Genomic DNA, 23,812 nt, shown 5'->3' on the forward strand with positions numbered 1-23,812 from the left:
TATTCTTGTACTTAAGTTGGCATTGTGCCTTTCGTTTTAAACCCCGACGCAAATTCTGTGTTTCATCGTCAATGTGAAGGTCCAAGAGATAGTGTAAAGCTGCACTAGTGCATCGGAATCTAATTCTGATATCCCAGGAAACCCTTAAAGCAAACCACAAACAATGAGAAGTTCTACTCTTCTTGTACTTAAGTCGGCATTGTGGCTTTTGCATTACATCCCGACGCAATTTCTGTGTTAAATCGTCTATGGGAATAGGCAAGGGATAGAGTAAGGCTGCAGGAGTGCATCGAAATCTAATACTCATCTCCCAGGAAACGCTGAAAGCAAACCACAACAGTGAGAAGATATACTCTTCCTGTACTTAAGTCGGCATTGTGTCTTTTGTTTTAACTCCCGATCGTCAATCTGAAGTGTCCAAGGGATAAAGCAGCAGTAGTGCTTCGGAATCTAGTACTGATCTCCCAGGAAACGCTCAATGCAAACCAAAAACAATGAGAAGATTTACTCTTCTTGTACTTAAGTCGGCATTGTGCCTTTTGTATTAAATCCCCACGCATTTTCTGTGTTTCATCGTCAATGTAAAGGTCCAAGGATAGAGTAAAGCAACACTAGTGCATCGGATTCTAATACTGATTCCCCAGGAACAATCAAAGCAAACCACAAACAATTAGAAGATTTACTCTTCTTGTACTTAAGTCGACATTGCACCATTTGTATTAAATCCCAACGAAATTTCTGAGTTTCATCGTCAATGTGAAGGTCCTAGGGATAGAGAAAAGCTGCAGCAGTGCATCGGAATCTAATACGAATCTACCAGGAAACGCTCAAACTTACCACAAACAATGAGAAGATTTAACCTTCTTTTACTTAAGTCGGCATTGTGACTTTTGTATTAAATCCCGACGCAAATTCTGTGTTTCATCGTCAATGTGAAGGTCCTAGGGATAGAGTATAGCTGCAGTAGTGCATCGGAATCTAATAGTGATCTCCCAGGAAACGCTCAAGGCGAACCACAAACAATGAGAAGATTTACTCTTCTTGTACTTAAGTTGGCATTGTGCCTTTTGTAGTAACTCCCGAACAAATTTCTGTGTTTAATCGTCAATGTGAAGGTGAAAGGGAAATAGAAAAGCTGCAGTAGTGCATTTGAATCGAATACTGATCTCCCAGGAAACGCTCAAAGCAAACCACAAGCAATGAGATGATTTACTCTATTTGTACTTCAGTTGGCATTGTGACTTTTGCTTTAAATCCCGACACAATTTCTGTGTTTCGTCGTCTTTCTGAGGGCCCAAGGGAAAGAGTAAAGCTGCAGTAGTGCATCGGAATGTAATACTGACATCCCTGGAAAAACTCAAAGCAAACCACACACAATGAGAAGATTTAGTGTTCGTGTACTGAAGTTGGCGTTGTTCTTATTGTATTAAATCCCGACTCAATTTCTGTGTTTCATCGACAATGTGAAAGTCCAGGGGTTAGAGTAAAGCTGCAGTAGTGCATCGGAATCCAAAACTGACCTCCAAGGAAATGCTCAAAGGAAACCACAAACAATGAGAAGATTTAACCTTCTTGTTCTTAAGTCGGCATTGAGCCTTTTGTATTAAATCCCGACGCAATTTGTGTGTTTCATCGTCAATGAGAAGGACCAAGGAATAGATTAAAGCTGCAGTAGTGCATCCGAATCTACTACTGATCTCCCAGGAAATGCTCAAAGCAAACCACAACAATGAGAAGATATACTCTTCCTGTACTTAAGTCGGCATTGTGCCTGTGGTTTAAAACTGCGGCGCACTTTCTGTGTTTCATTGTCAATGTGATGGTCCAAGGGATAGAGTAAAGCTGCAGTACTGAGTCGGAATCTAATACTGATCTCCCAGGAAACGCTCAAAGCAAACAACAAACAATGAGAAGATTTACTATTCTTGTACGTAAGTTGGCATTGTGCCTTTTGTTTTAAATCCCGACGCAATTTCTGTGTTTCATCGTCAAAGTGATGGTCCAAGGAATAGACTAAAGCTGCAGTAGTGCATCGGAATCTAATACCGATCTCCCAGGAAATCCTCAAAGCCAACCACAAACAATGAGAGGATCTTCTCTTCTTGTACTTAAGTAGGCATTGTGCCTTTTGTATTAAATCCCTAGGCAATTTCTGGGTTTCATCGTCAATGGGAAGGTCCAAGGGATAGGGTAAACCTGCAGTAGTGCAGCGGAATCTAATAGTGATCTCACACGAAACGCACAAAGCAAACCACTAACAATGAGAAGATATACTCTTCATGTCCTTACATCGGCATTGTGCCTTTTGTATTAAATCCCGACGCCATTTCTATGTTTCGTCGCCAATGTGAGGGTCCAAGGGACAGAGTAAAGCAGCAGTAATGCTTCGGAATCTAATACTGATCTCCCAGGAAACGCCGAAATCAAACCACAATGAGAAGGGTTACTCTTCATGTATTTAAGTTGGCATGGTGCCTTTTGTTTTAGGTCCCGACCCTATTTCAGTGTTTCGTCGCCAATGTGAATGCCTAAGGGTTAGAGTAAGGCTCTAGTAGTGCATCGGAATCGAATACAGATCTCCCAGGAAACGCCCAACCGAAAACAATGAGAAGATTTACTCTTCTTGTACTTAACTCGGCATTCTCCCTTTTGTATTCAATCCCAATGCATTGTCTGTGTTTCATGGTCAATGTGAAGGTGCAAAGGATACAGTAAACGTGAACTGGTGCATCGGAATCTAATACAGGTCTCCCAGGAGACGCTCAAAGCAAAAAACTCTTCGAAGATTCACACTTCTTGTGCCTAAGTTGGCATTGTGAGTTTTGTATTCTATCCCGGTGCAAATTCTGTGTTTCATGGTCACTGTGAAGGTCCAAGGAATACAGTAAAGAAGCACTGGTGCATGGGAATCTAATACTGGTCTGCCAGGAGCCACCCAAACCACAAACTCTTACAAGATTCACTCTTCTTGTACTTAAGTCGGCATGTGCCTTTTGTATTCAATCCCGAAGCAATTTCAGTGTTTGATAGTCAATGTGAAGGTTCAAATGATACAGTCAACCAGCGCTGGTGCATCGTAATCTTATACTGGTCTCCCAGGAGCCGCTCAAAGCTCAAACCCTTATAAGATTCACTCTTCTTGTACTTAAGTCGGCATTGTGCTTTTGTATTCAATCCCGATGCAATTTCTGTGTTTCATAGTCAATGTGAATATCCAAATGATACAGTCAACCTGCACCGGTGCATCGGAATCTAATACTGGTCTCCCAGGAGCCGCTCAAAACACAAACTGTTCAAAGATTCACTCTTCTTTTACATAAGTCGGTATTGTGCATTTTGTATTCAATCCCGATGCAATTTCTATGTTTCGTGGTCAATGAGAATGTCCAAGGGATACAGTAAACGTGCACTGGTTCATCGGAATCTAATACTGGTCCCCCATGAGCCGCTCAAACGACAAACTCTTAGAAGATTCACTCTTCTTGTATTTAAGTAGCCATTGTGCCCCTTGTATTCAATCCCGTTGCAATGTCTGTGCTTCATGGTCAATGTGAAGGTCCAAGGGATACAGTAAACCTGCACTGGTGCTTCGGAATCTAATACTGGTCTGCCAGCAGCCGCTCCAACCACAAACTCTTAGAGGATACACTCTTCTTGTACTTAAGTCGGCATTGTGCCTTTTGTATTCAATCCCAATGCAATATCTGTGTTTCATACACAATGTGATGGTCCAAGGGGTACAGTAAACCTGTCCTGGTGCATCGGAATCCAATACTGGTCTCCCAGGAGCCGCTCAAAGCACAAACTCTTAGAAGATTCACTCTTCTTGTACTCAACTCGGCATTGTCCCTTTTGTATTGAATCCCGATGCAATTTCTGTATTTCATGGTCAATGTGAAGTTCCAAGGGAAACACTAAACCTGCACTAGTTCATCGGAATCTAATACTGGTCTGCCAGGAGCCGCTCCAACCACAAACTCTTAGAAGATTCACTCTTCTTGTACTTAAATCGGCATTGTGCCTTTTGTACTCAATCCCTATGCGATCTCTGTGCTTCATGGTCAATGTGAAGGTCCAAGGGATACAATAAACCTGCACTGGTGCATGGGAATCTAATTCTGGTCTCCCAGGAGCCGCTGAAAGCGAAAACTCCTAGAGGATTCATTCTTCTTTTACTTAAGTCAGCATTGTCCCTTTTGTATTGAATCCCGATGCAATTTCTGTGTTTCATGGTCAATGTGAAGGTCCAAGAGATACAGTAAATCTGCACTGGTGCATCGGAATCTAATACTGGTCTCTCAGGAGCCACTCAAACCACAAATTCTTAGAAAAGTCACCTTCTTGTACTTAACTCGGCATTCTCCCTTTTGTATTCAATCCCGATGCAATATCTGTGTTTCATGGTCAATGTGAAGGTCCGACGGATACAGTAAACGTGAACTGGTGTATCGGAATCTAATACAGGTCTCCCAGGAGACGCTCAAAGCACAAACTCTTCGAAGATTCACACGTCTTGTGCTTAAGTTGGCATTGTGAGTTTTGTATTCTATCCCGATGCAATTTCTGTGTTTCATGGTCAATGTGAAGGTCCAAGGGATACAGTAAATTAGCACTGGTGCATCGGAATCTAATACTGGTCTGCCTGGAGCCGCCCAAACCACAAACTCTTAGTAGATTCACTCCTCTTGTACTTAAGTCGGCATTGTGCATTTTGTATTCAATCCCGAAGCAATTTCAGTGTTTGATAGTAAATGTGGTGGTTCAAATGATAAAGTCAACCTGCACTGGTGCATCGGAATCTAATACTCGTCTGCCAGGAGCCGTTCAAACCACAAACTCTTAGAAGATTCACTCTTCATGTACTTAAGTCGGTATTGTGCATTTTGTATTCAATCCCGATGCGATTTCTTTGTTTCATGGTCAATTTGAAGGTTTAAGGGATACAGAAAACCTGCACTGGTTCATCGGAATCTAATACTGGACTCCCACGGGCCGCTGAAAGCACAAACTCATAGAGGATTCATTCTTCTTGTAGTTCACCCGGCATTGTCCCTTTTGTATTCAATCCCGATGCAATTTCAGTGTTTGATCTTCAATGTGAAGGTTGAGATGATACAGTCGACCTGCACTGGTGCATCGGAATCTAATACTGGTCTCTCATGAGCCACTCAAACCACAACCTCTTGGAAAATTCACCTTTTTGTACATAAGTCGGCATTGTCCCTTTAGTATTCAATTCCGATGCAAGTTCTGTGTTTCATGGTCAATGTGAAGGTCCAGGGGATACAGTAAACGTGCACTGGTGCATCGGAATATAATACTGGTCCCCCAGGAGACGCTCAAATCACAAACTCTTCGATGATTCCCACCCCGTGTGCTTTAGTTGCCATTGTGAGTTATGTATTCAATCTCGATGCAATTTCTGTGTTTCATGGGGAATGTGAAGTTCCAGGGGATACAGTAAACCTGCCATGGTGCATCGGAATCTAATACTGGTCTCGCAGAAGCCGCTCAAAGCACAAACCCTTAGAAGATTCACTCTTCTTGTACTTAAGTCGGCATTGTGCATTTTCTATTGAATCCCGAGGCGAGTTATGTGTTTCAATGTCAATGTGAAGGTACAAGGGATACAGTAATACTACACTGGTGCATCGGAATCCAATACTGGTCTCCCAGGAGCCGCTCAAACCACAAACCCTTAGAAAATTCACCTTCTTGTACTTAAGTCGGCTTTGTCCCTTTTGTATTCAATCACGATGCAATTTCTGCGATTCGTGGTCAATGTGAAGGTCCAAGGGATACAGTACTCCTACACTGGTGCATCGGAATCTTATACTGGTCTCCCAGGAGCCGCTGAAGACACAAACTCTAAGAAGATTCACTCTTCTTGTACTTAAATCGGCACTGTGCGTTTAGTATTCAATCCCGATGCAATTTCTGTGTTTCATAGTCAATGTGAAGGTCGAAATGATACAGTCAACCTGGACTGGTGCATCGGAATCTAATACTGGTCTCCCAGGAGGCGCTCAAACCACAAACTTTTAGAAGGTTCACTCTACTTGTACTTAAGTCGGCATTGTGCCTTTTGTATTCAATCCCGATGCGATATATGTGTTTCATGGTCAATGTGAAGGTGCAAGGGACACAGTAAACCTGCACTGGTGCATCGGAATTTAATACTGGTCTGCCAGGAGCCGCTCAAACCACAAACTCTTAGAAGATTCACTCTTCTTGTAATTAGGTCGGCATTGTGCCTTTTGTATTCAATCCCAATGCAATATCTGTTTTTCATGGTCAATGTGAGGGTACAAGTGATACAGTAATCTTACACTGGTGCATCGGAATCTTATACTGGGCCTCCATGAGCCGCTCAAACGACAAACTCTTAGAAGATTCACTCTTCTTCTACTTAAGTTGGCATTGTGCCATTTGTATTCAATCCCGATGCGATATCTGTGTTTCATGGTCAATGTGTTGGTCCAAGGGATACAGTAAACGTGCACTGGTGCATCGGAATCTATTACTGGTCTCTCAGGAGCCACTCAAACCACAAATTCTTAGAAAAGTCACCTTCTTGTACTTAACTCGGCATTCTCCCTTTTGTATTCAATCCCGATGCAATGTCTGTGTTTCATGGTCAATGTGAAGGTCAAAGGGATACAGTAAACGTGAACTGGTGCTCGGAATCTAATACATGTCTCCCAGGAAATGCTCGAAGCACGAACTCTTAGAAAATTCACCTTCCTTTACTTAAGTCGGCGTTGTGCATTTTGTATTGAATCCCGATGCAATTTCAGTGTTTCATAGTCAATGTAAATTTCCAAATGATACAGTCAACGTGCGCTGGTGCATCGGAATCTACTACTGGTCTCCCAGGAGCTGCTCAAAGCACAAACTCTTCGAAGATTTACTCTTCTTGTACATAAGTCGTCATTGTCCCTATTGTATTCAATCCCGATGCAACGTCTGTGTTTAATGGTCAATGTGAAGGTCAAAGGATACAGTAAACATGCTCTGGTGCATCGGAATTTAATACAGGTCTCCCAGGAGGCGCTCAAAGCACAAAATCTTCGAAGATCAAACTACTTCTGCTTAAGTTGGCATTGTAAGTTTTGTATCCATTTCCGATGCAATTTCTGTGTTTCATGGTCAATGTGAAGGTCCAAGGGATACAGTAAACCTGCACAGGTGCATCGGAATGTAATACTGGTCTGCCAGGAGCCGCTCCAACCACAAACTCTTTGAAGATACACTCTTCTTGTACTTAAGTCGGCATTGTGCCTTTTGTATTCAATCCCAATGCAAATTCTGTGTTTCATACACAATGTGATGGGCAAAGGGATACAGTAGACCTGCATTGGTGCATCGGAAACTAATACTGGTGAACCAGGAGCCGCTCAAGGCACAAACTCTTCGAAGATTCACTCTTCGTGTACTTAAGTCGGCATTGTCCCTTTTGTATTGAACTCCGATGCAATTTCTGTATTTCTGGTCAATGTGAAGTTCCAAGGGAAACAGTAAACCTGCACTAGTGCATCGGAATCTAATACTGGTCTGCCAGGAGCCGCTCCAACCATAAACTCCTAGATGATTCACTTTTCTTGTACTTAAATCGGCATTGTGCATTTTTTCTCAATCCCGATGCGATCTATGTGTTTCATGGTCAACGTGAAGGTCCAAGGGATACAATAAACCTGCACTGGTGCATCTGAATCTAATACTGGTCCCGCAGGAGCCGCTGAAAGCTCAAACGCCTAGAGGATTCATTCTTCTTGTACTTAAGTCGGCATTGTCCATTTTGTATTCAATCCCGATGCAATTTCTGTGTTTCATGGGGAATGTGAAGGTCCAATGGATACAGTAAACCTGCCATGGAGTATCGGAATCCAATACTGGTCTCGCAGAAGCCGCTCAAAACACAAACCCTTAGAAAATTCACCTTCTTGTACTTAAGTCGGCTTTGTCCCTTTTGTATTGAATCCCGATGCAATTTCTGTATTTCTGGTTAATGTGAAGTTCCAAGGGAAACAGTAAACCTGCACTAGTGCATCGGAATCTAATACTGGTCTCCCAGGAGCCGCTCAAACCACAAACTCTTAGAAGGTTCACTCTACTTGTACTTAAGTCGGCATTGTGCCTTTTGTATTCAATCCCTCAGCGATCTATGTGTTTCATGGTCAACGTGAAGGTCCAAGGGATACAATAAACCTGCACTGGTGCATCGGAATCTAATACTGGTCTCCCAGGAGCCGCTGAAAGCACAAACTCCTAGAGGATTCATTCTTCTTGTACTTAAGTCAGCATTGTCCATTTTGTATTCAATCCCGATGCAATTTCTGTGTTTCATGGTCAATGTGAACGTCCAAGGGATACAGTAAACGTGCACTGGTGCATGGGAATATAATACTGGTCCCCCAGGAGACGCTCAAATCACAAACTCTTCGATGATTCCCACCCCGTGTGCTTTAGTTGCCATTGTGAGTTATGTATTCAATCTCGATGCAATTTCTGTGTTTCATGGGGAATGTGAAGTTCCAAGGGATACAGTAAACCTGCCATGGTGCATCGGAATCTAATACTGGTCTCCCAGGAGCCGCTGAAGGCACAAACTCTAAGAAGATTCACTCTTCTTGTACTTAAATCGGCACTGTGCGTTTAGTATTCAATCCCGATGCAATTTCTGTGTTTCATAGTCAATGTGAAGGTCGAAATGATACAGTCAACCTGGACTAGTGCATCGGAATCTAATACTGGTCTCCCAGGAGGCGCTCAAACCACAAACTTTTAGAAGGTTCACTCTACTTGTACTTAAGTCGGCATTGTGCCTTTTGTATTCAATCCCCATGCGATATATGTGTTTCATGGTCAATGTGAAGGTCCAAGGGACACAGTAAACCTGCACTGGTGGATCGGAATCTAATACTGGTCTGCCAGGAGCCGCTCAAACCACAAACTCTTAGAAGATTCACTCTTCTTGTAATTAGGTCGGCATTGTGCCTTTTGTATTCAATCCCAATGCAATATCCGTTTTTCATGGTCAATGTGAGGGTACAAGTGATACTGTAAACCTACACTGGTGCATCGGAATCTTATACTGGTCCTCCATGAGCCGCTCAAACTACAAACTCTTAGAAGATTTACTCTTCTTCTACTTAAGTTGGCATTGTGCCATTTGTATTCAATCCCGATGCGATATCTGTGTTTCATGGTCAATGTGTTGGTCCAAGGGATACAGTAAACGTGCACTGGTGCATCGAAATCTATTACGGGTCTCTCAGGAGCCACTCAAACCACAATTTCTTAGAAAAGTCACCTTCTTGTACTTAACTCGGCATTCTCCCTTTTGTATTCAATCCCGATGCAATGTCTGTGTTTCATGGTCAATGTGAAGGTCCAAGGGATACAGTAGACGTGAACCGGTGCATCGGAATCTAATACAGGTCTCCCAGGAGACGCTTAAAGCACAAACTCTTCGAAGATTCACACTTCTTGTGCTTAAGTTGGCTTTGTGAGTTTTGTATTCTATCCCGATTCAATGTCTGTGTTTCATGGTCAATGTGAAGGTCCAAGGAATACAGTAATCCTGCACAGGTGCATCGGAATGTAATACTGGTCTGCCAGGAGCCGCCTTAACCAGAAACTCTTAGAAGATACACTCTTCTTGTACTTAAGTCGGCATTGTGCCTTTTGTATTCAATCCCAATGCAAATTCTGTGTTTCATACACAATGTGATGGGCAAAGGGATACAGTAGACCTGCATTGGTGCATCGGAATCTAATACTGGTGTACCAGGAGCCGCTCAAGGCACAAACTCTTCGAAGATTCACTCTTCGTGTACTTAAGTCGGCATTGTCCCTTTTGTATTGAATCCCGATGCAATTTCTGTATTTCTGGTCGATGTGAAGTTCCAAGGGAAACAGTAAACCTGCACTAGTGCATCGGAATCTAATACTGGTCTGCCTGGAGCCGCTCCAACCATAAACTCCTAGAAGATTCACTTTTCTTGTACTTAAATCGGCATTCTGCTTTTTGTTCTCAATCCCGATGCGATCTATGTGTTTCATGGTCAACGTGAAGGTCCAAGGGATACAATAAACCTGCACTGGTGCATCGGAATCTAATACTGGTCTCCCAGGAGCCGCTGAAAGCACAAACTCCTAGAGGATTCATTCTTCTTGTACTTAAGTCGGCATTGTCCATTTTGTATTCAATCCCGATGCAATTTCTGTGTTTCATGGGGAATGTGAAGGTACAATGGATACAGTAAACCTGCCAAGGTTTATCGGAATCTAATACTGGTCTCGCAGAAGCCGCTCAAAGCACAAACCCTTAGAAGATTCACTCTTCTTGTACTTAAGTCGGCATTGTCCCTTTTCTATTCAATCCCGATGCGAGTTTTGTGTTTCAATGTCAATGTGAAGTTACAAGGGATACAGTAATACTACACTGGTGCATCGGAATCCAATACTGGTCTCCCAGGAGCCGCTCAAGCCACAAACCCTTAGAAAATTCACCTTCTTGTACTTAAGTCGGCTTTGTCCCTTTTGTATTGAATCCCGATGCAATTTCTGTATTTCTGGTTAATGTGAAGTTCCCAGGGAAACAGTAAACCTGCACTAGTGCATCGGAATCTAATACTGGTCTCCCAGGAGCCGCTCAAACCACAAACTCTTAGAAGGTTCACTCTACTTGTACTTAAGTCGGCATTGTGCCTTTTGTATTCAATCCCGATGCGATCTATGTGTTTCATGGTCAACGTGAAGGTCCAAGGGATACAATAAACCAGCACTGGTGCATCGGAATCTAATACTGGTCTCCATGGAGCCGCTGAAAGCACAAACTCCTAGAGGATTCATTCTTCTTGTACTTAAGTCGGCATTGTCCATTTTGTATTCAATCCCGATGCAATTTCTGTGTTTCATGGTCAATGTGAAGGTCCAAGGGATACAATAAACGTGCACTGGTGCTTCGGAATATAATACTGGTCCCCCAGGAGACGCTCAAATCACAAGCACTTCGATGATTCACACCCCCTGTGCTTTAGTTGCCATTGTGAGTTATTTATTCAATCTCGATGCAATTGCTGTGTTTCATGGGGAATGTGAAGGTAAAAGGGATACAGTAAACCTGCCATGGTGCATCGGAATCTAATACTGGTCTCGCAGAAGCCGCTCAAAGCACAAACCCTTAGAAGATTCACTCTTCTTGTACTTAAGTCGGCATTGTGCCTTTTCTATTCAATCCCGATGCGAGTTATGTGTTTCAATGTCAATGTGAAGGTACAAGGGAGACAGTAATACTACACTGGTGCATCGGAATCTTATACTGGTCTCCCAGGAGCCGCTGAAGGCACAAACTCTAAGAAGATTCACTCTTCTTGTAATTAGGTCGGCATTGTGCCTTTTGTATTCAATCCCAATGCAATATCTGTTTTTCATGGTCAATGTGAGGGTACAAGGGATACAGTAATCCTACACTGGTGCATCAGAATCTTATACTGGTATTCCATGAGCCGCTCAAACTACAAACTCTTAGAAGATTCACTCTTTTTGTACTTAAGTTGGCATTGTGCCATTTGTATTCAATCCCGATGCGATAGCTGTGTTTCATGGTCAATGTGTTGGTCCAAGGGATACAGTAAACGTGCACTGGTGCATCGGAATCTATTACTGGTCTCTCAGGAGCCACTCAAACCACAAATTCTTAGAAAAGTCACCTCCTTGTACTTAACTCGGCATTCTCCCTTTTTTATTCAATCCCGATGCAATGTCTGTGTTTCATGGTCAATGTGAAGGTCCAAGGGATACAGTAGACGTGAACTGGTGCATCGAAATCTAATACTAGTCGCCCAGGAGCCCCTGAAAGCACAAATTCCTAGAGGATTCATTCTTCTTGCACTTAAGTCGGCATTGTCCATTTTGTATTCAATCCCGATGCAGTTTCTTTGTTTCATGGTCAATGTGAAGGTCCAAGGGATACAGTAAATCTGCACTGGTGCATCGGAATCTAATACTGGTCTCTCAGGAGCCGCTCAACCCACAATCTCTTAGAAAATTCACCTTCTTGTACTTAAGTCGGCATTGTGTATTTTGTATTCAATCCCGATGCATTATCCGTGTTCATACTCAATGTTAAGGTCCAAATGATACAGTAAACCTGCACTGGTGCATCATAATGTAATACTGGTCTCCCAGCAGCCGCTGAAAACACAACCTCTTAGAGGATTCATTCTTCTTGTACTTAAGTCGGCATTGTCCCTCTTGTATTCGATCCCGATGCAATTTCTGTATTTCATGGTCAATGTGAAGGTCCAAATGATACAGTCAACCTGCACTGGTGCATCGAAATCTAATACTTGTCTCCCAGGAGCCGCTCAAAGCACAAACTCGTAGAAGATTCACTCTTCTTGTACTTAAGTCGGCATAGTGCCATTTGTATTCAATACCGATGCGATTTCTGTGTTTCATGGTCAATGCAAAGGACCAAGAGAGACAGTAAACCTGCCCTGGTGCATCGGAATATAATACTGGTCTCTCAGGAGCCGCTCAAACCACAAACTCTGAGAAAATTCACCGTCTTGTACTTAAGTCGGCATTGTGCCTTTTGTATTCAATCCCGATGCAATTTCTGTGATTCGTCGTCAATGTGAAGGTCCAAGGGATACAGTAATTCTGCACTGGTGCATCGGAATCCAATGCTGGTCTCCCAGGAGCCGCTGAAGTCACAAACTCTTAGAGGATTCACTCTTCTTGTACTTAAGTCAGCATTGTTCATTTTGTATTCAATCCCGATGCAATTTCTGTGTTTCATAGTCAATGCGAATGTCCAAATGATACAGTCTACCTGCACTGGTGCATCGGAATCTAATACTGGTCTCCCAGGAGCCGCTCAAAGCACAAACTGTTCAAAGATTCACTCTTCTTTTACATAAGTCGGTATTGTGCATTTTGTATTCAATCCCGATGCAATTTCTATGATTCGTGGACAATGAGAATGTCCAAGGGATACAGTAAACCGGCACTGGTGCTTCGGAATCTAAAACTGGTCTCTCAGGAGCCGCTCAAACCACAAACTCTTAGAAAATTTACTCTTCTTGTACTTAAGTCGGCATTGTGCCTTTTTAATTCAATCCCGATGCGATTTCTGTGTTTCATGGTCAATGTGAAGTTCCAAGGGATACTGTAAACCTGCACTGGTGCATCGGAATCTAATACTGGTCTCCCAGGAGCCGTTGAAAGCACAAACTCCAAGAGGATTCATTTTTCTTGTACTTTAGTCGGCATTGTCCCTTTTGTATTCAATCCCGATGCAATTTCTGTGTTTCATGGTCAAGGGGTAAGTCCAAGGTATACAGTAAACCTGCACTGGTGCATCGGAATCTAATATATTCTCCCAGGAGCCGCTCCAACCACATACCCGTAGAAGATTCACTCTTCTTGTACTTAAGTCTTCATTGTCCCTTTTGTATTCAATCCCGATGCACATTCTGTGTTTCATGGTCAATGTGACGTTGCAAATGATACAGTCAACCTGCACTGGTGCATCGGAATCTGAAACTGGTCTCCCAGGAGCCGCTCAAAACACAAACTCTTAGAAGATTCACTCTTCTTGTACTTAAGTCGGCATTGTCCCTATTGTTTTCAATCCCCATGCAATATTTGTAATTCATGGACAATGTGAAGGTCCAGGGGATACAGTTAACCTGCACTGGTGCATCGGAATCTAATACTGGTCTCCAAGAAGCCGCTCAAAGCACAAACCCTTAGAAGATTCACCTTCTTGTACTTAAGTCGGCATTGTCCCTTTTGTATTCAATCCCGATGCAATTTCTGTGTTTCGTGGTCAATTTGAAGGTCAAAGGGATACAGTAAACGTGCAGTGGTGCATCGGAATATATACAGGTCCCCCAGGAGACGCTCAAATCACAAACTCTTCGATGATTCACACCTCGTGTGCTTTAGTTGGCATTGTAAATTTTGTATTCAATCCCAATGCAATTTCTGTTTTTCTTGGTCAATGTGAGGGTACAAGTTATACAGTAAACCTGCGCTGGTGCATCAGAGTCCAATACTGGTCTCCCAGGAGCTGCTCAAACCACAAACACTTAGAAAATTCACCTTCTTGTACTTAGGTCGGCTTTGTCCCTTTTGTATTCCATCACGATGCAATTTCTGCGATTCATGGTCAATGTGAAGGTCCAAGGGATACAGAATCCTACACTGGTGCATCGGAATCTTATAGTGGTCTCCCAGGAGCCGCTGAAGACACAAACTCTAAGAAGATTCACTCTTCTTGTACTTAAGTCGGCACTGTGCATTTAGTATTCAATCCCGATGCAATTTCTGTGTTTCATAGTCAATGTGAAGGTCCAAATGAGACAGTCAGCCAGCACTGTTTCATCGGAATCTAATACTGGTCTCCCAGGAGCCGCTCAAACCACGAACTCTTAGAAGGTTCACTCTTCTTGTACTTAAGTCGACATTGTGACTTTTGTATTCAACCCCAATGAGATATCTGTGTTTCATGGTCAATGTGAAGGTCCAAGGGATACAGTAAACGTGAACTGGTGCATCGGAATCTAATACAGGTATCCCAGGAGGCGCTCAAAGCACAAAACTCTTCGAAGAATCACACTTCTTGTGCTTAAGTTGGCATTGTGAGTTTTGTATTCTATCCCGATGCAAATTCTGTGTTTCGTGGTCAATGAGAATGTCCAAGGGATACAGTAAACGTGCACTGGTTCATCGGAATCTAATACTGGTCCCCCATGAGCCGCTCAAACGACAAACTCTTAGAAGATTCACTCTTCTTGTATTTAAGTCGCCATTGTGCCCCTTGTATTCAATCCCGTTGCAATGTCTGTGCTTCATGGTCAATGTGAAGGTCCAAGGGATACAGTAAACCTGCACTGGTGCTTCGGAATCTAATACTGGTCTGCCAGCAGCCGCTCCAACCACAAACTCTTAGAGGATACACTCTTCTTGTACTTAAGTCGGCATTGAGCCTTTTGTATTCAATCCCAATGCAATATCTGTGTTTCATACACAATGTGATGGTCCAAGGGATACAGTAAACCTGCACTGGTGCATCGGAATCTAATACTGGTCTGCCAGGAGCCGCTCCAACCACAAACTCTTAGAAGATTCACTCTTCTTGTACTTAAATCGGCATTGTGCCTTTTGTACTCAATCCCTATGCGATCTCTGTGTTTCATGGTCAATGTGAAGGTCCAAGGGATACAATAAACCTGCACTGGTGCATCGGAATCTAATTCTGGTCTCCCAGGAGCCGCTGAAAGCGAAAACTCCTAGAGGATTCATTCTTCTTTTACTTAAGTCGGCATTGTCCCTTTTGTATTCAATCCCGAGGCAATTTCTGTGTTTCATGGTCAATGTGAAGGTCCAAGGGATACAGTAAATCTGGACTTGTGCATCGGAATCTAATACTTTTCTCTCAGGAGCCGCTCAACCCACAAACTCTTAGAAAATTCACCTTCTTGTATTTAAGTCGGCATTGTGAGTTTTGTATGCTATCCCGATGCAATTTCTGTGTTTCATCGACAATGTGAAGGTCCAAGGGATACAGTAAAGAAGCACTATTGCATGGGAATCTAATACTGGTCTGCCAGGAGCCACCCAAACCACAAACTCTTAGAAGATTCACTGTTTTTGTACTTAAGTCCGCATTGTGCCTTTTGTATTCAATCCCGAAGCAATTTCAGTGTTTGATAGTCAATGTGAAGGTTCAAATGATACAGTCAACCAGCACTGGTGCATCGCAATCTTATACTGGTATCCCAGGAGCCGCTCAAAGCACAAACCCTTATAAGATTCACTCTTCTTGTACTTAAGTCGGCATTGTGCTTTTGTATTCAATCCCGATGCAATTTATGTGTTTCATAGTCAATGTGAATGTCCAAATGATGCAGTTAACCTGCACCGGTGCATCGGAATCTAATACTGGTCTCCCAGGAGCCACTCAAAGCACAAACTTTTCAAGGATTCACTCTTATTTTACATAAGTCGGTATTGTGCATTTTGTATTCAATCCCGATGCAATTTCTATGTTTCGTAGTCAATGAGAATGTCCAAGGGATACAGTAAACCTGCACTGGTTCATCGGAAACTAATACTGGTCCCCCATGAGCCGCTCAAACGACAAACTCTTAGAAGATTCACTCTTCTTGTACTTAAGTCGCCATTGTGCCTCTTGTATTCAATCCCGATGCAATGGCTGTGCTTCATGGTCAATGTGAAGGTCCAAGGGATGCAGTAAACCTGCACAGGTGCTTCGGAATCTAATACTGGTCTGCCAGCAGCCGCTCCAACCACAAACTCTTAGAAGATACACTCTTCTTGTACTTAAGTCGGCATTATGCCTTTTGTATTCAATCCCAATGCAATATCTGTGTTTCATACACAATGTGATGGTCCAAGGGATACAGTAAACCTGCACTGGTGCATCGGAATCTAATACTGGTCTCCCAGGAGCCGCTCAAGGCACAAACTCTTAGAAGATTCACTCTTCTTGTACTTAAATCGACATTGTGCCTTTTGTATTCACTCCCGATGCAATTTCTGTGTTTCATGGTCAATGTGAAGCTCCAAGGGATACACTAAATCTGCACTGGTGCATCGGGATCTAATACTGGTCTCTCAGGAGCCGCTCAACCCACAAACTCTTAGAATATTAACCTTCTTGTACTTAAGTCGGCATTGTGCCTTTTGTATTCAATCCCGATGCAATTTCTGTGATTCGTCGTCTATGTGAAGGTCCAAGGGATACAGTAATCCTGCACTGGTGCATCGGAATCCAATGCTGGTCTTCCAGGCGCCGCTGAAGTCACAAACTCTTAGAAGATTCACTCTTCTTGTACTTAAGTCAGCATTGTGCATTTTGTATTCAATCCCGATGCAATTTCTGTGTTTCATAGTCAATGTGAATGTCCAAATCATACAGTCAACCTGCACTGGTGCATCGGAATCTAATACTGGTCTCCCAGGAGCCGCTCAAAGCACAAACTCTTCGAAGATTAACTCTTCGTTTACATAAGTCGCCATTGTGCCTCTTGTATTCAATCCCGATGCAATGTCTGTGCTTCATGGAGAATGTGAGGGTCCAAGGGATACAGTAAACCTGCACTGGTGCTTCGGAATCTAAAACTGGTCTCTCAGGAGCCGCTCAAACCACAATCTCTTAGAAAATTCACCTTCTTGTACTTAAGTTGGCATTGTGAGTTTTGCATTCGATCCCGATGCAATTTCGGTGTTTCATGGTCAATGTGAAGGTCCAAGGGACACAGTAAACCTGCACTGGTGCATCGGAATCTAATACTGGTCTGCCAGGAGCCGCCCAAAACACAAACTCTTAGAAGATTCACTCTTCTTGTACTTTAATCGGCATTGTGCCTTATGTATTCAATCCCGAAGCAATTTCAGTGTTTGATAGTCAATGTGAAGGTTAAAATGATACAGTGAACCTGCACTGGTGCATCGCAATCTTATACTGGTCTCCCAGGAGCCGCTCAAAAACACAAACCCTTATAAAATTCACTCTTTTTGTACTTAAGTCGGCATTGTGCTTTTGTATTCAATCCTGATGCAATGTCTGTGTTTCATGGTCAATGTCAAGGTCCGAGTGATACAGTAAACGTGAACTGGTGCATCGGAATCTAATACAGGTCTCCCAGGAGACGCACAAAGCACAAACTCTTCGAAGATTCACACTTCTTGTGCTTAAGTTGGCATTGTGAGTTTTGTATTCTATCCCGATAAAATTTCTGTGTTTCATGGTCAATGTGATGGTCCAAGGGATACAGTAAAGTAGCACTGGTGCATCGGAATCTAATACTGGTCTGCCAGGGGCCGCCCAAACCACAAACTCTTAGAAGATTCACTCCTTTTGTACTTAAGTCGGCATTGTGCATTTTGTATTATTCCAGAAGCAATTTTAGTGTTTGATAGTCAATGTGAAGGTTCAAATGATACAGTCAACCTGCACTGGTGCATCGGATTCTAATACTTGTCTGACAGCAGCCGCTCAAACCACAAACTCTTAGAAGATTCACTCTTCATTTCTTAAGTCGGTATTGAGCCTTTTGTATTCAATCCCGATGCGATTTCTGTGTTTCATGGTCAATGTGAAGGTCCAAGGGATACAGTAAACCTGCACTGGTTCATCGGAATCTAATACTGGTCTCCCAGGAGCCGCTGAAAGCACAAACTTATAGAGGATTCATTCTTCTTGTACTTATGTCGGCATTTTCCATTTTGTATTCAATCCCGATGCAATTTCTGTGTTTCATGGTCAATGTGAAGGTCCAAGGCATACTGTGAACCTGCACTGGTGCATCGGAATCTAATACTGGTCTCTCAGGAGCCACTCAAACCACAAACTCTTGGAAAATTCACCTTCTTGTACTTAAGTCGGCATTGTCCCTTTAGTATTCAATTCCGAAGCAAGTTCTGTGTTTCATGGTCAATGTGAAGATCAAAGGGATACCAAACCGTGCACTGGTGCATCGCAATCTAATACAGGGCTCCGAGGAGACCATCAAAGCACAAGCTCTTCGAAGATCCACACTTCTTGTGCTTAAATTGGCATTGTGAGTTTTGTATTCAATCCCGATGCAATTTCTGTGTTTCATGGTCAATGTGAAGGTCCAGGGGATACAGTTAACCTGCACTGGTGCATCGGAATCTAATACTGCTCTCCCAGAAGCCGCTCAAAGCACAAACCCTTAGAAGATTCACTCTTTTTGTACTTAAGTCGGCATTGTGCCTATTCTATTCAATCCCGATGCGAGTTATGTGTTTCAATGTCAATGTGAAGGTCCAAGGGATACAGTAATCCTGCACTGGTACATAGGAATCTAATACTGGTCTCCTAGGAGCCGCTCAAACCACAAACTCTTAGAAAATTCACTCTTCTTGTACTTAAGTCCACATTGCCCCTTTTGTATTCAATCCCGATGCAATTTCTATGTTTCATGGTCATTGTGAAAGTCAAAGGGATACAGCAAACGTGACCTGGTGCGAGGAATCTAATACATATCTCCCAGGAAATGCTCGAAGCGCAAACTCTTAGAAAATTCACCTTCCTTTACTTAAGTCGGCATTGTGCATTTTGTATTGAATCCCGATGCAATTTCTGTGTTTCATAGTCAATGTAAATTTCCAAATGATTCAGTCAACGTGCACTGGTGCATCGGAATCTACTAATGGTCTCCCAGGAGCTGCTCAAAGCACAAACCCTTAGAAGATTCACTCTTCTTGTACTTAAGTCGGCATTGTCCATTTTGTATTCAATCCCGATGCAATTTCTGTGTTTAATGGTGAATGTGAAGGTCAAAGGATACAGTAAACATGCTCTGGTGCATCGGAATTTAATACAGGTCTCCCAGGAGGCGCACAAAGCACAAAATCTTCGAAGATCACACTACTTCAGCTTAAGTTGGCATTGTGAGTTTTGTATCCATTTCCGATGCAATTTCTGTGTTTCATGGACAATGTGAAGGTCCAAGGGATACAGTAAACCTGCACAGGTGCATCGGAATCTAATACTGGTCTCCCAGGAGACGCTCAAAGGATATACTCTTCGAAGATTTACATTACTTGTGCTTAAGTTGGCATTGTTTGTTTTGTATTCAATCCCGATGCAGTTTCGGTATTTCTGGTCAATTTGAAGCTCCAAGGGAAACAGTAAACCTGCAATAGTGCATCGGAATCTAATACTGGTCTGCCAGGAGCCGCTCCAACCACAAACTCTTAGAAGATTCACTCTTCTTGTACTTACATCGGCATTGTGCATTTTGTACTCAATCCCGATGCGATCTCTGTGTTTCATGGTCAATGTGAAGGTCCAAGGGATACAATAAACCTGCACTGGTGCATCGGAATCTAATACTGGTCTCCCAGGAGCCGCTGAAAACACAAACTCCTAGAGGATTCATTCTTCTTGTACTTAAGTCGGCATTGTTCCTTTTGTATTCAATCCTGATGCAATATCTGTGTTTCATGGTCAATGTGAAGGTCCAAATGATACAGTAAACCTGCACTGGTGCATCATAATGTAATACTGGTCTCCCAGCAGCCACTGAAAACACAACCTCCTAGAGGATTCATTCTTCTTGTACTTAAGTCGGCATTGTCCCTTTTGTATTCGATCCCGATGCAATTTCTGTATTTCATGGGGATTGTGAAGGTCCAAATGATACAGTCAACCTGCACTGGTGCATCGAAATCTAATACTGGTCTCCCAGGAGCCGCTCTAAGCTCAAACTGTTCAAAGATTCACTCTTCTTTTACAAAAGTCGGTATTGTGCATTTTGTATTGAATCCCGACGCAATTTCTATGTTTCATGGTCAATGAGAATGTCCAAGGGATACAGTAAACCAGCACTGGTTCATCGGAATCTAATACTGGTCCCCCATGAGCCGCTCAAACGACAAACTCTTAGATGATTCACTCTTCTTGTATTTAAGTCGCCAGTGTGCCTCTTGTGTTCAATCCCGATGCAATGTCTGTGCTTCATGGTCAATGTGAAGGTCCGAGGGATACAGTAAACCTGCACTGGTGCTTCGGAATCTAATACTGGTCTGCCAGCAGCCGCTCCAACCACAAACTCTTAGAAGATACTCTCTTCTTGTACTTAAGTCGGCATTGTGCCTTTTGTATTCAATCCCAATGCAATTTCTGGGTTTCATACACAATGAGATGGTCCAAGGGATACAGTAAACCTGCACTGGTGCATCGGAATCTAATACTGGTCTCCCAGGAGCCGCTCAAGGCACAAACCCTTAGAAGATTCACTCTTCTTGTACTCAAGTCGGTATTGTCCCTTTTGTATTGAGTCCCGATGCAATTTCTGTATTTCATGGTCAATGTGAAGTTCCAAGGGAAACAGTAAACCTGCACTAGTGCATCGGAATCTAATACTGGTCTGCCAGAAGCCGCTCCAACCACAAACTCTTGGAAGATTCACTCTTCTTGTACTTAAATCAGCATTGTGCCTTTTGTACTCAATCCCTATGCGATCTCTGTGTTTCATGGTCAATGTGAAGGTCCAAGGGATACAATAAACCTGCACAGGTGCATCGGAATCTAATACTGGTCTCCTAGGAGCCGCTGAAAACGAACACTCCTAGAGGATTCATACTTCTTGTACTTAGGTCGGCATTGTCCTTTTGTATTCAATCCCGATGCAATTTCTGTGTTTCATGGTGAATGTGAAGTTCCAACGGATACAGTAAATCTGCACTGGTGCATCAGAATCTAATACTGGTCTCTCAGGAGCCGCTCAACCCACAAACTCTTAGAAAACTCACCTTCTTGTACTTAAGTCGGCATTGTGTATTTTGTATTCAATCCCGATGCAATATCCGTGTTCATAGTCAATGTTAAGGTCCAAATGATACAGTAAACCTGCACTGTTGCATCGGAATCTAATACTTGTCTCCCAGGAGCCGCTCAAAGCACAAACTCTTAGAATATTCACTCTTCTTGTACTTAAGTCGGCATTGTGAAATTTGTATTCAGTACCGATGCGATTTCTATGTTTCATGGTCAATGCAAAGGTCCAAGAGATACAGTAAACCTGCTCTGGTGCATCGGAATCTAATACTGGTCTCTCAGGAGCCGCTCAAACCACAAACTCTTAGAAAATTCACCTTCTTTTACTTAAGTCGGCATTGTGCCTTTTGTATTAAATCCCGATGCAATTTCTGTGATTCGTCGTTAATGTGAAGGTCCAATGGATACAGTAATCCTGCACTGGTGCATCGGAATCCAATGCTGGTCCCCCATGAGCCGCTCAAATAACAAACTCTTAGAAGATTCACTCTTCTAGTATTTAAGTCACCATTGTGCCTCTTGTTTTCAATCCCGATGCAATGTCTGTGCTTCATGGAGAATATGAAGTTCCAAGGGATACAGTAAACCTGCACTGGTGCTTCGGATTCTAAAACTGGTCTCTCAGGAGCCGCTCAAACCACAAACTCTTAGAAAATTCACTCTTCTTGTACCTAAGTCGGCATTGTGCCTTTTTTATTCAATCCCGATGCAATTTCTGTGTTTCATGGTCGATTTGAAGGTCCAAGGGATACTGTAAACCTGCACTGGTGCATCGGAATCTATTACTGGTCTCCCAGGAGCCGTTGAAAGCACAAACTCCAAGGGGATTCATTCTCCTTGTACTTTAGTCGGCATTGTCCCTTTTGTATTCAATCCCGATGCAATTTCTGTGTTTCATGGTCAATGGGAAAGTTCAAGGGATACAGTAAACCTGCACTGTTGCATCGGAATCTAATATTGGTGTCCTAGGAGCCGCTCCAACCACAAACCCGTAGAAGATTCACTCTTCTTGTACTTAAGTCTTCATTGTCTCTTTTGTATTCAATCCCGATGTACATTCTGTGTTTCATGGTCAATGTGACGCTGCAAATGATACAGTCGACCGGCACTGGTGCATCGGAATGTAATACTGGCCTTCCAGGAGCCGCTCAAAGCACAAAATATTAGAAGATTCACTCTTCTTGTACTTAAGTCGGCATTGTGCATCTTGTATTGAATCCCGATGCAATTTCTGTGATTCTTGGTCAATGAGAATGTCCAAGGGATACAGTCAACCTGCACTGGTGCATCGAAATCTAATAATTGTCTCCCAGGAGCCGCTCAAAGCACAAATTCTTAGAAGATTGACTCTTCTTGTACTTAAGTCGGCATTGTGCCATTTGTATTCAATGCCGATGCGATTTCTGTGTTTCATGGTGAATGCAAAGATCCAAGAGATACAGTAAACCTACTCTGGTGCATCAGAATATAATACTGGTCTCTCAGGAGCCGCTCAAACCACGAACTCTTAGAAAATTCACCTTCTTGTACTTAAGTCAGCATTGTGCCTTTTGTATTCAATCCCGATGCAATTTCTGTGGTTCGTCGTTAATGTGAAAGCCCAAGGGATACAGTAATCTTGCACTGGTGCATCGGAATCCAATGCTGGTCTCCCAGGAGGCGCTGAAGTCACAAACTCTTAGAAGATTCACTCTTCTTGTACTTAAGTCAGCATTGTGCATTTTGTATTCCATCCCGATGCAATTTCTGTGTTTCATAGTCAATAAGAATGTCCAAATGATACAGTGAACCTGCACTGGTGCATCGGAATCTAATACTGGTCTCCCAGGAGCCGCTTAAAACTCAAACTGTTCAAAGATTCACTCTTCTTTTAGATAAGTCGGTATTGTGCATTTTGTATTGAATCCCGATGCAATTTCTATGTTTCATGGTCAATGTGAATGTCCAAGGGATACAGTAAACCAGCACTGGTTCATCGGAATCTAATACTGGTCCCCCATGAGCCGCTCAATCGACAAACTCTTAGAAGATTCACTCTTCTTGTATTTAAGTCGCCAGTGTGCCTCTTGTATTCAATCCCGATGCAATGTCTGTGCTTCATGGTCAAAGTGAAGGTCCAAGGGATACAGTAAACCTGCACTGGTGCTTCGGAATCTAATACTGGTCTGCCAGCAGCCGCTCCAACCACAAACTCTTAGAAGATACTGTCTTCTTGTACTAAAGTCGACATTGTGCCTTTTGTATTCAATCCCAATTCAATTTCTGTGTTTCATACACAATGAGATTGTCCAAGGGATACAGTAAACCTGCACTGCTGCATCGGAATCTAATACTGGTCTCCGAGGAGCCGCTCAAGGCACAAACTCTTAGAAGATTCACTCTTCTTGTACTCAAGTCGGTATTGTCCCTTTTGTATTGAGTCCCGATGCGATTTCTGTATTTCATGGTCAATGTGAGGTT

Source organism: Schistocerca piceifrons, chromosome 4, assembly GCF_021461385.2.
Source record: "Schistocerca piceifrons isolate TAMUIC-IGC-003096 chromosome 4, iqSchPice1.1, whole genome shotgun sequence".
Classification (NCBI taxonomy): Eukaryota; Metazoa; Arthropoda; class Insecta; order Orthoptera; family Acrididae; genus Schistocerca; species Schistocerca piceifrons.